The 16,404-nt window shown below is 40.7% G+C and overlaps 1 protein-coding gene across 1 annotated transcript in view; it reads left to right on the top strand.

The window, feature by feature from the left end:
• Positions 1–1,088: 1,088 nt before the first annotated feature.
• The window catches only part of LOC129763658 (tumor necrosis factor receptor superfamily member wengen), a 49,192-nt gene continuing 33,876 nt past the window's right edge, over positions 1,089–16,404 (top strand). The window contains exon 1 of the mRNA XM_055762908.1: positions 1,089–1,232. The gene's annotated coding sequence lies outside the window, so the exon portion shown is untranslated. The remainder of the gene's footprint in view (positions 1,233–16,404) is intronic.

The following is a 16,404-nucleotide window of genomic DNA, read 5'->3' on the forward strand; positions in this document are numbered from 1 at the left end:
AACTTCAAGTTTGTTCCTCGCGCGACTATTCGTTCGCGTGACAATCGCGGATAGTTTCACTCTATTTTAAAACACCCCGTTTGACCTCATCAATCATCGACCCGGGGCGGCATTCGACAACCAGAATCGGTCCTTTACTTTTGTGTAATCCGTGTGAAACACAAATCGAGTGTCTCTGAGTGGGCGGTTTTGTGACCGTTATATAGGTCGTGTAACTCTATGTTACCGAGTTCAATTGTTGACAAAAAAAAAAGTTCGCTCCCGTTATGCGACTGTTTCGTAATGCTGGGGGCAGCGGTCGGAAGGAAGAATTTACTATGTTGCAGTTGTTGCACGTTATTTTGTGATTTTGAGTAATTGGCACAGCGGTCAATAGGTGCGGGGAAGTGTGTGCGTGTGGAAAGGGAAGAGTGTGGCAGCAGTGTTGTGAGTGGTTGGTGCAAAGTTTCTCCGGCACGGATGTTTTTCCTGTCCGCGCGGAATAAGCGCGCACGAAGTGCGGTTCCGAGGCAGGAATTTTCCGGTGGTTCTCTGGAGTGCAATCTGTTTGAAATAAATTCAGTGCAGTGTGGAATTCACGTACCGAAGTGTTTCCAAAGATAGTTTTACGGGGCGGGGGAGGCGAGAACACACATTCTAGCCATCCGGTCACGAAAGTTGATGAACCTGGGCGTGAAACGAAACTAAAACGAGAAGAGGTAAAAACCTTAATAACATAAACACACGTACAGAAACGTCGCACACACGTACAAAAAAAAACACCGGATCGGTTCGGGGGACAAGTTGTACCAAACTTGTTTATGGTTGCCCTCCAGACACGCACAGAGGAACAGTAGGGGCACAAAACAGGCGTGAGTGAATAATAATAACCATTTCTTTGCCCGGACAAAATGGGAGCCTTTGTGAAGGCGACGCGCGCGCAGCTAACTGACACACAGATGGTGCGTTAAACTTCCGATATGTCGTGACTTTGCGTGTGTGGATTGTCAAACGACGTGCGTACGACGCGTATTTGTGAGCCGGCTTGCTTTGATTGAACATTCTTTGTCATCGCCGCCAGAAGGCCGGAAGCTTCAAAGCGATAAAAAACTACAACCTCTAATTATGGTCATTCAACATCATGCTCACCGGTGGTTAAATGCTCCGCGAGTGGACAGTTTGTAAGTGCGAGCTTTACAAGATCGATTGCGGAAAGTGAAACCAGCCATTTGTTGTCATTCTGTCGAATCCGGGTAAGTACTGCACTGCATCTCGAATACTCGAAACACAACGTCGAACCAAAACAGAGGCCATCTTAACTCTTGCTGCTTCCAGCAGCAGCACCAAGAGTTAACAGCAACATTTAATGTACACGCCAGTAAAAAAACTCTAATGTAAAGAAAAAAAGGCATTAAACAGAGCAGAAGCGAAGTTAATTATTATTTCATCGCTCCGTCCTTCCATCCATCCCTCCACCCATCCCAGTCCTTGTCCAGGGTTCGCGTGTGTATACAAACATCCCATTTATTTTTGGCCGTTTTTCCGCACCGATTTTCTGTTCTGCTGGCGGAGCGGTAAGCGCATTCGGTACCTTCCTCCCCAGGACCGGTCGTTGGTTGGTTGGTTGGTCATTGGGACCAACCCGCGGGTGAGTGATGAACGCAGTTTGCCTGCGGGAAGACGCGCACCGCACCGCGAAATGGCCAGTTTAGTTCAATGTTGATGGGATTCGCGCGTGTGTGTATTTACATTTCGGAAACGAGCGAACGAGCGAAGTCATTGCTGGGCACGCAAAAAAAAATGTTACCAAGTCTGGGCTGGATTGTGGCTTGTGTGGGGTTATGAATTGGGTGTACCGGTAACAAAATTATTATTCCAGTGAATCAAATTTCCATATATTCGTTGGAAAGCTACTCATTGCCCGTCTTTTTTGGTATATGTCAAAAAGTTGAAGCGTAAAGAACATAGTTTTGACGTAGGATTACGTCTTTCGGGAACAAATTGGGGTACAAATTGAAAATCGAGAATCGAGCACATCGCGAAAATTGTCCAATTTCAAACGCTTATTGCTCAGTCATTTGATGTCGGATTGATGAAATTTTTGCGTCAATCGATTTCGGCACTCCATAACAATTTTTTATATTGAATAAAATAATATATCATTAAACTAACTATCAAACAATTGAAAAATCTCAACCCCTATCCTAACGGAAATACCCACTTCTGATTGGTCGAAATTGACGACACATGCGGCGGTTCCCTAACAGAGACATCAAAACCAAGCTGCCTAGGGGAAATCAGCATTGCAAATACATGAAAGTCGGGGGCATTTTTATATTGCAAATAAGAAGAGTGATACGAATAATTCTAGCAAATAAAATTTAAATTTGGAACTTTAATGTTGGTTGCTTCGTGAAACACCATATCAATGTCCGATCGTGTATTGTGAAAAATTTAGCACAAGGGTAGGTGTAAAATTGTATACGATAGCCGTTGTGTTAACCCTTTCCCGTACAACATAGAGTCTCACTACATATAGTACATATGGTATTAGGTGTACATATAGTATTAGGTATTGTTAGTCCAATTAAAATTCGCATTGGGTTGAATAAACAATCAGAAAGTAAAAATTATAAAAGAAAATTACCTTTCCCATTTCAAATATATTTTCGCTATATTAAAGTAACATGTTTTTACTGATAAGAAAAATTGATAATTGTGTTCGGTATTAATAATTATCTTATATTACATTGGTGATTTTTTTTCTTTATTTCATCAATACATATCACAAAAGGCATCTCGTCTAGGATCATAGAGGGCGGTTCTCATCATATCTCGTTCCACTTCGGTATCCTTTATCTGATACGCACCAACCAACGACTGTTTTTCATCCTTCTGTAATCATCACCCTTTAGACACTGGTGGAATGAACAAACAATACCCAACAACCAAACAAAACGGTCCTTTTCAGGTCCACCTAATCATTATCAAAGAGTTTAACGATGTAATTATCCAAAATCAACAGATAACCTAACGGAATCCTACGTCAATTATGCGGACGTGTCTCGGACACAACCCTCCTGTGACTTTTTTGATTTTTCGAGTATGTCGAATTTCGTACCAACGAGAGTGTTTTTGCGGGGAGTGTTACTTCATTACATCAATATGAAGAAAAAAGCTGCGGAAAGTCATCGCATTTTGGTGGAAGTTTATGGTGACTGTGTGATATACGTCATTAATCAAGTGTGCAATGAGCTTATTGAATTTGTCAAGTGTCAACCGAATTGAACATGACGTACGACTACTTGTACCTAATAACAGGCGATGCTTTAGTTTACATGTACAACCATGACTCGGCCTCTTTCCTCTTGGGCCTTCGTACTAGTGAGACGTACTTCGATATCGGGGGATTTCCCTTTCCAGCGAGAACTCCACATTGGCGATCCTGCCAGGAGGCATAGTCGAAAAGTCGAATGTGTTCTATATTTGGAGTATTATTTCTGGATCACGTTCTTGAAAAGAAGGGAATCCCCCGAACAAACGAAGTAAGTAAAAAAGAAAATAAACTTATGGAAAATGCGCGTAACGACATGTCCGCGCGGCAGAAGCGAGACTGGATGTTCGCACGAAAAAAGCGAGACGGGATGTCCGCACGGAAAATAGCGAGACGGGATGTCCGCAGGAAAATAGCGAGACGGGATGTCCGCAGGGAAATAGCGAGACTGGGTGTCCGCATGAAAAGAGCGAGACGGGATGTCCGCATGATAATAGCGAGAGGGCATTCAGCTGAAAGAAAAGCGAGACGGGAGAAATCAAGAAATTACGACCGCATAGAATTAACATGATTGGAATGTAAAGGTGCGTTCTTGAAACTGGCGGAAGTACAGTGTACGAGAGCAAAGAGGTTGTTGAGTTGCCGGAATCACTCGAATAATAATCACGATGAGCAATTTTCAGTCATATTCTGCAAGGATGATATCACCTGACGACGGAACAAATAGTTCTTCCGGAGCTGGCAGTATCCTTAAACCAAGGACCAGATTAACCAATGATAACCTTCCACGCAAGTTTGGTGGAGATAGTTCATGACGCATCAGAATGCAGCTCTTAAAGCATTTGGCCACGAAACGTATTTTATCATCCAGTCAGCAACTCGTGAAGAACAGTTTCAAATGTAAACGTTGCCACCTTGGGAGTTCGCGGTAGTATTAGAGCGACAAGCATCGTGGAATGAAAAATATCCAATGAACCGTCGTTACATAGCATCTATTAATCGATCACAAGCTAAACAAGGCTGAATATAAAATATAAAAATCATGGAGCTGGTCGACGTTCTTGTTGCCCTAAATGTAACTGTACGTACTACTAATCCAAAACCCGTTCTGCAGATAATCGTAGATGCAACGCTCGTGGAGTCACGGGTCATTTGACCGTAGCATGAATAGTAGCAATAAGAGCGACAATCGAAACCAACAACAGAAAGATCAAGTATTAGGATGGCTAAACGAAGAGAATGAAAAATTGGATGCTGAAAAACAAAAATAAAAAAAATAATTCTCACGTATATCGTAATTTTCGGAGTTCTGATTTCTTTTTTCTTCCGTCTTTAGGCTCAATTCTTCTGGAGATGCTCTGAAGTCCGGAATTGCTTCAGAATGGATTGCTTCGGATTTCTGCGATCGTTATTTTTGTTTTCTGTGCGACAGATGAGATAAAAACTCAAGATGAAGTTAAATGAAGTTAATGTCTATGCAGAATCCATCTACGCAGTACGTCAAATGATTGAAACATTCAGAATCCCTTGGTGCGAATCGGAGCAAGGTGTCGAATAGATATATGTAAGGTTTTACATTTGGTTGTTTTGTAATTTCCGCAAGTTATGACGAAATCGTATCTACCGATTGAACTAGTAATCACATTCCCGAGGAATGTGTTATGTGAAATTAATGGAAATCATTTTTGTAGTTATTTCACACTTGACTATGCTTCTAGGCAATTTTTTTTAAGGGATGTGAGAGGATGAGTGGCACCACAAGTTCAAAATTATTACCTTGTCGATAACGCTTGTTACGCTTTATTGAAATATTGTACCTCCCATGCACATACTTGATATATCATTGCCAAGCACTAATCATTGCCCATCATTATACGGACAACAGCACAAGTAAGAGCGGTTCGATATAGTGTTGGGTGATTCCTTGGTTTTGGGAATTACACATATACTAAAACATCAAATCGGTTAAAACATTTAGTTCCCATGAGTAGAGGGGAGATGTGTGATATACGTCATTAAGCAAGTGTGAAATGAGCTTATTGAATTTGTCAAGTGTCAACCGAATTGAACATGACGTACGACTACTTGTACCTAATAGCAGGCGATGCTTTAGTTTACATGTACAACCATGACTCGGCCTCTTTCCTCTTGGGCCTTCGTACTAGTGAGACGTACTTTGATATCGGGAGATTTCCCTTCCTAGCGAGAACTTCACAGTGACCATGCTCCAACTGATCCTATCCCACCCGCCATATTCTCCGGACATTACTCCGTCCGATTACTACCTTTTTCGATCGATGCAACATGGCTTGGTTGACCAGCACTTCTCCAATTTTGATGAAGTTAAAAATTGGATCGATTCGTGGTTAGCCGACAAAACGGCCGAATAAGGGATCCGTCAATAACCAGAAAGATGGGAAAAAGTTGTTACAAGTGATGAGCAATACTTTGAATATTAAATTTGTAATCATTTTAGCAGAATAAAGCATTAATTTTTGAAAAAAAACGAAGAAACCTCACTTATTAGTTCAATAAGTTTTGACCTGAGACGAACCTGATAACTGGGTACCTAATCTCCTTTTTGCTTTTGTTTTCGACCTAGTGTGAACAATAGGGATTTCTAACTACGCGAGATTTCATGTTCCCAAATGATATATATTTTTTCTGGAGATTATTTTTCCACATCCATAGCATATGTTTTTCGTATAAAACAGTGATTTTCAATCGGTGGGGAACTCCCCCCTAGTGGGGAATGTGGTCATTAAAAGGGGGGAATAGTGCAAGGGAATGTTGCACATTACTTCGCTTTGAAGATGGCAGTGATTAGCAAAAATTTCCACAAAAAAAAAAATATTGGATACTCTTTGCGAGCCTCGGCAAACATTTCTAAATCTGTGATGTAATGTTTAATTGAACAACTTCGCAATGTTTGAAAGACTTTCGTCAGTGAATGATGATAATCGAAACCACTTTTTTTACGAAAAACTTTTTACAACAAGTTAAACTTGAAACACATTTTCCTTCTATCGAAGAACGAGATTTCTGACTGGTTGTGATGAAATTTCGGATCAATTTCAGAACAAACTCGTCGATAAATGATCGATTCTTATCCTGATACGCGGTATAAGGGTTACGAGTGTTGTTGTCTTTTGCTTTGTATTTATGTGAATCTAGATTACCTACAATGCTGCTGATGGAAACAAAAAACCTTAGCAGAGTGGATATCGAAGATGACATGAGGTGTGCTTTTCGACAACGTTCTCAAGAATTACGATTTTGGCGGAAATCGTTCAGGCGCAGGTGCCATACTTTATATACCTTTTTTGTAATTAGATACAAGTATAAATTCAAGTTTGTTGCGAATATAACTTGAATTCCGTTTGTATTCATTCATTATTTTACTGATATTCTACAGACTTTCTTACTACTGATAAGGGGGAAGCACTGGGATTAGTTTTCCTAAAGGGGGGAATGGATCAACAAAGGTTGAAAATCACTGGTATAAAATATTCTATGAACAGTAGCATTCAGTTGAGGTAGTACAAAAATGTTACACATTTTGCCTATATATATATATTTTTTTTTGTTATTCATGAAAGTGCGAATGAGCACTTTGTATAGAAGCGTATTTTCAATTAGTTTCGGGAACACTTCAGAATTGGCAAATCAGCAGCTGGTCCGAGTTAGATAACAGTGTTGCCACATTTTAATCTGTACCAGAAGGATTAAAAATCTTTCTCATCTGTACTTTTTTTTTCCAAAAATCTGTACTATCGAAAATATTCGTTGTAGAGAAAAAACTAATTTATTAGCATGAAAAAAATACTCATTTATCTATTACGAATACAACATTTACATACGCAACTCATTCGTGTGTTTGATGACATATACATAGTTTTTTTTAAATCTAGATTGCATATCTCATTTATTAAAATTTTCGAGTTGCCGCTACGATGTTTGATCAAATCTCTCGATCTCAAAATAGCGTCATCGTATCGTTGCTGAGTCGATTTCGAAGCTTATTTTTGTTCTTATTATATTCAGAAAAAAATCGCTCGATAGTTGTCGAGGAGTAAGGCATAGCGAGAACGTCACAAACAAGACATCGAAGCGCCGGAATACGAACGAACCATCAATCCTTTTTAGCCATCCATTTTTTGTTCACCTACGTGCACATGCTCGTTTTCGGAAACTGTTCTGTTTCTGAAATGTGTCTTGTACATTCCCATTGTAGAATCCTGGAAATGCTCTTGACCAGGGCACGAAATCTTCGAAGGCGAAAAATGAAGACCGACTCTCCTCTCAGTAGATTTGCTTCTACTAGAACTGCTTCGGCAGTCGCCCACAACAAAAAGTGATTTGGCTAAAAAATGAATTGCCTAGCGTTGACTAGCGAGGATGACTGGTGAACTAGTCCAGTCAGTGGTTTTTCTAACTGACTCGACTAATGAATACAAATCTGCCTCTTCATTCAACTGACTTCAATCCACACTTCCATTTCCTCTTGACACGTTTCATACCCGCGTACGCAATCTTATTTTTACGTCCATATAAATGGGAACGAAAACATGATTTCTGATGCAAAAAAGAAGTTACCCCATCAATGGACGGTTTATTGTCTACCCATCGTGAGCTCAAACCAATGAACCTAGTAGTAGTTAGTATTAGTTAACAATAGTGTACAAGTGTAAACAGCAGCTTGTGTAAGCTAACTGTTGTTTTTGTTTGCTTTTTAACGTGTTTTGTGTAGTTAAAAATTTAATTTAATTGACCAAGTTACTAATTTTAATTGTCTGGACTATCCTGTTTAAAAATATCCCTGATGAAGTTGTTATTTGGAGTGCAAATTGACTGTTAAGATTGTTTTGTATCACTTCAATTGTATCGCGCTGTTGTGGTTCATTCATCACCTTCGTGCCGTTGCCGGAGCGATCAACTTCGTGCTTGTTTCATTATCGACCGGCTGGGAACCGCCCGAAATATATTTTAAGGCGTTACAACTGCTCAACTGCCAGCATGGATAAAACATGTGCCAAATGCTTGTCGGGAATAACTGGCATTGATACCGTGGTGGTTTGCCGTGGATACTGTGGCAAATTATTTCACATGCAGTGCTCTGGAGTGTCACGTGCCCTGACGGGTTACTTCACTTCACATCGGAAGAACCTGTTTTGGATGTGTGATCAATGCGCAGAGCTTTTCGAGAACTCGCATCTCCGTTCGATCACCAACTTGGCCGATGAGAAATCACCTTTGGTTTCCCTGACGGAAGCTATCAGCAACCTGCAGACGGAAATCAAGCAGTTATCATCGAAGCCTGTTCCATCAATCCCGTCCCCTGTTGTTAATCCTTGACCAAGAAGTGAACCAACTCGTCCTTCGAAGAGATTCCGGGGATCCGACTCTCCGATACCTAAAACATATGAGTGTCAGACTGGTTCGAAACTGCTGTGTCAGAATGTCGTTTCGGTACCAATCTGTGTACAACCGGATACCAAATTCTGGCTCTACTTATCACGCATCCGTCCAGATGTGACAAGTGATCAAATCTCTGCAATGGTTAAAGCAAACCTGGAAATCGAAACAGAACCTGAAATCGTGAAATTAGTTGCCAAAGGAACAGACACCAACAACTTGCGCTTCGTCTCTTTCAAAGTTGGTCTTGATCCGGCTTTGAAGACGAATGCCTTGGATCCGTCATCGTGGCCGGAAGGAGTTCTTTTTCGTGAATTCGAAGACCACTCGGCTCAAAAATTTCGGCGGCCATCTGCTGTGAACCAAACATTCAAGCCAGCAGCAACCATCTCAGCCACAACATAGCCGATGAATGGACACCGGGGCGCACTCAAATAAGCATTTTGGAAGCCTCCTATCCACTTAGCACAGTCGAGCCCATTAGCCATGTATGCAGCCGTAGTCGCCCCGGCCCTGTGTCTGATGTGAGAGAAGAGGTCTTCCGACTTGCTTGTCTAGGCAAGTATGGATGTAATTTTCAACCTATCCTGCCTGACGATGTTCCCCCCTTCAGATTTCCAAACTCTTCCAGTCAACATGAGCAACGCTTCGAACCATCTCGTGTCAACAGACGTGTGGCCACCAGCATAAATGATGTCTGGATGTACTTCCAGAATGTACGCGGTCTGAAAACAAAAATCGATGACCTCATCGTAGCGATTTGTGATTGTAATTATGAGGTCATTATCCTGATCGAAACCGGTCTTGACGACAGTGTCAACTCGCTACAACTTTTTGGAACCGACTTTAACGTTTTTCGTTGCGACCGTAGTCCACGTAATAGTCGCAAAACTACATTAGGAGGAGTGCTTATTGCAGTGTCAAGTCATCATAAATCTGTTGAGGTACGCACAATGCATGGCAATAATCTCGAACAAGTTTGTGTGTCTGCCTGTATTCGCGAAAAGCGGTTAATGCTTTGCGCCGTTTATATACCTCCCGATCGAAGTCAGAATGTAGGTGTTATTGATGCGCATCTATCTACGCTGCATGAGCTACGTGACATAATGCCTGATGGTAATCTTCTTCTTGCTTGTGGCGACTATAATCAGCCTAACATCACATGGGAATTGCTTGACGACGAAGCCTTAAGTCAGGAAGCTTCCACGATGTCTGCTGCCAGCGCTGCTCTAGTTGATGGTTTGAATTTCCTGCACTTTCGGCAATACAACTTAGTTCGCAACTATCGGGGTCGGATCCTGGATTTGGTTGTATGTGATGCTAATTGCAATATTGTTGTGAACGAAGCGATATGCCCATTGTTACCTATTGATCTGTATCATCCTCCGCTATTATTCTCCTTACCAACTCTAACCGATTGTGAGGACCGTGCTAACTGTGAATCATATGACCCTATTCAACAGCCGCTAGACTACTCCAAAATCGATTTTGCCATGCTCAACGATTATCTGCAGAGTTGTGACTGGAACAGTAGGCTGGCAACAAATGACGTTAATGATATGGCTGCAACATTTTGCCATATTATTTGCAATTGGCTTAATGACAATACTCCGAGACGAAAACCTGCTGCCTCTCCTGTTTGGAGCTCTCTTCCACTGCGACTTTTGAGACGCGACAAAAATTCCTGTCAGCGTAAACTCCGCCAATATCGAACCACTGAAACTAAACGCAACTTTCATCGTGCTTGCAACGCCTATAGAAAGCTCAATTCAGCCCTCTACAAGTCGTATGTCTTGCGTGTTCAGACCAATTTGCGTCGAAATCCCAAAAGTTTCTGGAACTTTGTGAACTCCAAACGTAAATCATCGACTATTCCAAAGTCCGTGTTTCTGGGCAATTTGGAGTCAACATCTGTGCTCGAATCATGCAACCTTTTTTCTCATCACTTCAGTTCGGTTTTTTCGAATGCGACTGCGAATACGGATGAAATTGTAAAAGCAGCTATCAATGTTCCAGAGAATCTCATTAATCTGCGCTCATTTGGGATTAGCTCTACGGATGTCACTAAGGCCGTTAAGAAATTAAAGAAATCGGTCTCTCCGGGTCCCGACGGTGTTTTTTTGCCGCTGTGTTGATGCTTTAGCTGAGCCCTTAGCCTGGATCTTTACTGCATCGTTGGATCAAGGATTTTTTCCCGAGATTTGGAAGCATTCCTTTATGTTTCCTGTTCATAAAAAGGGCGACAAACGAGACGTAACAAACTATCGGGGTATAACAAGTCTTTCTGCTGCTTCAAAAATATTTGAGATAATTGTGAAAGAAGCTATCTTCTTTCATGTTAAAAGCTACATCTCTCCGTCGCAACACGGTTTTATGCCAGGGCGCTCTGTGTCATCGAATCTGTTGGAATTTACGTCAACTTGTATTGCACATTTGGAAAACAAAGTTCAAGTGGATACCGTTTACACAGACCTGAAAGCAGCCTTCGATCGCATCGATCATGGTATCCTTCTGCGGAAAATGTCTCGATTGGGAGTCTCTGATAGTCTAGTGAATTGGCTCGAATCATACCTGCTCAATCGAACTCTCCGCGTTAAGCTGGGATCTTGTACCTCTGCGCCATTCATCGCAACATCGGGCGTTCCTCAGGGCAGCAATTTGGGACCATTGCTGTTCATAATATTTTTCAACGACGTGACGCTCATCCTTCTAAGTGGTTGTGTGCTCATATATGCCGATGACCTAAAAATCTACATCGTCGTCAAGAACATCGAAGATTGCCTTCGGCTTCAAGAAATGTTGAATCTCTTTGTTAACTGGTGCCGCTTGAACAAACTTTCTGTCAGTATATCTAAATGTGTAGTAATGACTTTTCATCGAACATGGACACCGATCACATTCGACTACTCGATTGATGATGTTATACTGGAGAGAGTTGAACAAGTAAGTGACTTGGGGATAACGTTGGACCCAAAGCTTTCGTTTGATTTGCATCGATCAATGGTAGTCACTAAGGCGAATCGACAGCTAGGATTTATATCCAGGATTTCGAGGGATTTTTCCGACCCGTACTGCCTAAAGGCACTATACTGTTCACTTGTGCGACCAATTGTCGAGACTGCGTCTGTGGTTTGGATTCCGTACCAACTGTCATGTAGCATCAGAATTGAACGTATCCAGAGAACTTTCATTCGTCGAGCCCTAAGGCAACTTCCTTGGAGAGATCCTTCAAATTTGCCTCGGTATGCTGAAAGATGTCGTTTGCTGAGTATGGATACATTAGAACGCCGACGGAAAATTCAACAAGCAACTTATGTCGCAAAGATTTTGGCCAATGAAATCGACTCCTTTTACCTACTCTCGCGTTTGAATCTGCGTGCACCAAGCAGATCTCTCCGGTCAACGTACCTGTTGCGGCATGACCCACACCGCACTTCATATGGACAACACGAGCCTGTTACGAGCATGATCCACACATTTTGTTCAGTTGAGGAGCTTTTCGAGTTTGGAGAACCTGCAGCTTGTTTCCAGCGACGTATTACTGGTTCTAGGCTCATATAATATTAAACCCTCTAGTTCATTAAGACTTATGTCAGATGAATGTATCTTTCAATAAATAAATAAATAAATAAATTAGGCGTGCAAAATAGCGCACACACACTGCACGTTATTTTATACGTGTGAGTAATTTTCGTGTACGATACAAAAGAATCTAGCTCACCTGTAGCGTATGTCAAACCACGTTGAACTTAAACATCGATGCATGCACACGTACATGGGAGAGAGAAAGAGAGAAACGAATTCGTTTTGAGGGAAGTCATTTCAAAATGCAATGAGCACAATTTGACTGGGAAGAATGAAATGATATAGTCTAGTCGGTAGAGGGTGATAGCGACTAAACGCCCGACTGACTGTTCAGTCGTTTTGGCGGAGGAACTGCGTGAAGAAGCCAAAAGTCATTACTAACTGAATACGGATATAGTCAGTCAGATAGTCAGCTGACTATCCTCAGTTGAGTATGACTATGCAGAGCCCTGCTTCTAACACAAAGCTAATGCTTGTCAAATTGAAAAAGTTTATGTGATTTAACATAAGCGTACTCTTGAGCGTCGAATCATCAAAATCGAATATTTTTCTCATTTGCTTGATCAGCTCCACGAGAAAACTGCGACAAATATCCTTTGAAATTATCTGCCGCTAGCTATCCATTGGCAATTTCTTTTGCTGCTATTCCAACCTAATTTTTTTTTTCGCTTTTCAAATGATCTTCATATTTGATAGCATTGAAACAATTGAAACAACGAAAGATTCCTTGCGGATATTAACGAGAATGATCAAATGAAAATCTTTCAGCTCTTCATGTAGCATCGTGAATTCAGGTTTTTTAGTCTGGAATAAACGATTCAATTGATCTGGGGCAAAACATACGTCGCACCGTCCGATGGGAATCCTTTCTGACGATTCTTGTGAGGAATTTCGTCCTTATGGAACTGATCAATTATTGCATTGTAAATGATCAGCAGCATCAAGTGATACTGCGGCGTAAAAGTGGTCATGTACCTCAATGTTGCTTTGTTAAAATGTAAGAAATTTCACGCGTGGAAAAAATCTGTACCAATCTGTACTTTTTGACGAAAATCTGTACTCTGTACCGTACAGAATCTGTACCAAAAATAACGAAAAAATTTGTATTATTCCAGATAAGTCTGTACGTGTGGCAACACTGCTGATAACTGATCTGGGATCGACCCCGATAATCCATTACCATTTTCGCTTTACACAAGCGGAACACCGGGTTTAATTGCATTAATGTCGAATTGCGGATGATCGCTAGCTCTATAGACAAGAGGAACTTCGTATGTTCTAGAATAGACACAGCTGTCTCTTTTTTGAGCAATAATCCAACATGTTGTATGTAGGATTCCAAAGAATTGTAACATCTTTCTCAATTTCAGTTTAGGCTTGCTTCGTGTTTGCTGAATTCCATGGACCTAGGCCACTTCCGGTAGCGGACCATAAGACTGCTGTGTGTGACATCAGCATTAAGAGGAACTGTTGACTGCTCGCTGTCCGGGCCGATACTGAGAAATCGCAAACTAAAACTTTTATAACATGAAATAAGTTGCAAAGGGGCCCACCTTGATTTAAAATATTTTCATTCTGCTCAGAGGTATATCAAAATTGTGTTTCATCCCTACACTAGTTGTTTGTTAATACCGGCAAGGGCAAGAAATCACACAAATACGCAAAGAAAATGTATTTGAAGATAGAAGCCAAAAATTTTTGTAACAAATAAATTGTCGAAAATTATTTTTTTATAATTTCCAACGGATTATTTGTATTATCGCCTTCAAAATAAGCCCCTTCTGAAGCAAAACTTTTTTTCTAACGAACAATCCAGTCATCGAAAAACTTTCTAAATCTGTATTTAGGAATTGCCTTTAGTGAATTCCTTTTTATGTTTTTTATGTCCCACGAAGCGGTAATTGGAATTTCGGAAATAGGACAAAGTCACACGGTGCCGTATCTGGCCAGTAACGAATGGGTTGGATGAACGTGTGATCAGAATTCGATCGTTCAAGCATGTCTTTAGCCACTTAATGGCGATGAAATTTTTGAAGAAAATTGAGCTGTTTTGGCACTAGTCGTGCTGCGACTTTTCAACCAAAATATGACGAACGGTCTGGTGAGCTCTCTCAGCTCTCTCGAACCTAAATAATGATTTCTGAGCATCATTCATTTTATTTTGTCGATGTTTTCATCAGTTGAAGAGTTGGATGGTCGTCCTTGACGTGACAAATCGTTCATCTCTTCTCGGCCGTCTTTGAATCTCTCATACCTTATACACCCGTGTTTGCAACATAGTTGAGACATCAAATGTATTCTGCAACATTCCCAACTTTTCGGCACAAGAAATTCTGTTTCCAACACAAAATTTCACCCAACACAACTTGTTAACTTGCTCTTAATGATGCTACAACAAACAGCGCTCAAAATTGACATCGAGGCGAATTTTCTCGAGTTTTTTTTGTGATTTTTTTCTGATGAAAAGTGTTTTTCCCTTTGAAAATTTAGTATTTTGTTACTTTATTACTTTTTGATCTTTTACATCCAGCTGGCCCAAAGGTTGCAAGAATAACCTTTGTACGTGAATGGTAACATCAGAGGTGTATACTTCGAACTAAAATTTATATAATGTGCTCGCTCTAAAGAAGTGTTGCGAACTTTTGTAATATCTGAACATTTGTAAAATTGCTGTGAAATTCGTCAATCCAGCAATTCAGCAACTTCGTTCCTTCAGGATGTCTGTCGTTTTTCCTGAGTTCGATCGGATTTCGTGACTCAAAATCCTTTCGATTCAAACTCCAACTTTTGTCGATAAATGCAAATGTGTGGCATTATTGCCCTAACACAACACAAACGCCAAAATAATTCAACCGTTTTTGTGGAGCGATGTGCTCTCTATCAAATTAGCAAGGCTTACGGCAGTTTGAATTTTTTTTTTAATTAAAGAAAATGATTACTTGATGTTATCTGAATACCTAAAAACTGTAGCTATGGCCCTTGCGTGACAAGGTCGTCACATTTGCACAACCCGATTGGAAATGACTCGACCGGATTTCAAACTACAAAATTGACATTCTTTCTGGTAATTTGAACTCGATCGGATTTCAGAACACGGGTGAATGTCGTATAATTGCTTTCTGGAAAAAAAAAAACCATACCGGAAATTGAGTACCAGAAATGATTCAAATGCTGGATTAAGTTCTGGCATAATGCTGAATGCTGCGGTATCAATTTCGATTTTGAAACTTGTTTTTGGATACTTTTGTAAAATATAAAAAAACTGGAAGTGAGTTCTATCTGTGCTTGTGTTGTGATAAAACTGCAAAGTGGACGTAGGACTAACGTTGTCAATAAAACTCTTATAAAAATCATCTTTCGAATAAAGTGATTATCATATAATTATTGACGATCAAAGAAGGATTGATTCCTCCTCGGAAAGCACTCGATAATTGAACTGCTGCTTTTATCAAACAATGCGGCTCCGTGCAGTCCTATTGTAGAAAAAAAGAGAATTGAGAGTGAAGAGCATAGTGCATAGGGGTGTGAGCGTGACCATCGATTCGATTCGATTCGTTGTTTATAAGAGGCTTTAATGGATTTCCGAGTGGGTGCCAGGTTATTACGGAATTGTGTGATTTCAATAACCTATTTTCAAAGCTATTTTTAAGCCATCGAAGCAATTTTTCGAGTCAATAAGTAGCAATCAAATTTACACCCCGGTACAGAAATGAAAGACGTAGTCCTACGTCAAAATAACAGTATGAATTTCTCCCATTTCAAATGTGTTCCGTTTTTACTCGTGTACACCATGGTTACCAAGGCGGGTGTAATGGATCAAATTTGTCATTTTCGCCCGGTTCGGTTGCCAAGCTAAATTCTGCTTATTAAATTCGTGTCAAATTGATCATTTTGCTTGAATGACATCTTCGGATCAAACGGTTCGATTCGGCCAAAGTCACAATTCTTTTGAATCAAATCGCCGGACATTGGCATTGGCTTATTTCAAATGAATCATTCTCCATTTGATCTATCTCTTAAATTCTTTGAATTCTCCAATCGCGCTGACTGCGTTCCAATGAGCCAGATGGCGCAACGCGCCGCACCGAAACGGTGCAGAACAATCTCCTCCGATCACGGTTTGATTCACGGCCGCATTCGTGGGCAGTATA

This window comes from Toxorhynchites rutilus, chromosome 1 (assembly GCF_029784135.1).
Source record: "Toxorhynchites rutilus septentrionalis strain SRP chromosome 1, ASM2978413v1, whole genome shotgun sequence".
In the NCBI taxonomy this organism is placed as follows: domain Eukaryota; kingdom Metazoa; phylum Arthropoda; class Insecta; order Diptera; family Culicidae; genus Toxorhynchites; species Toxorhynchites rutilus.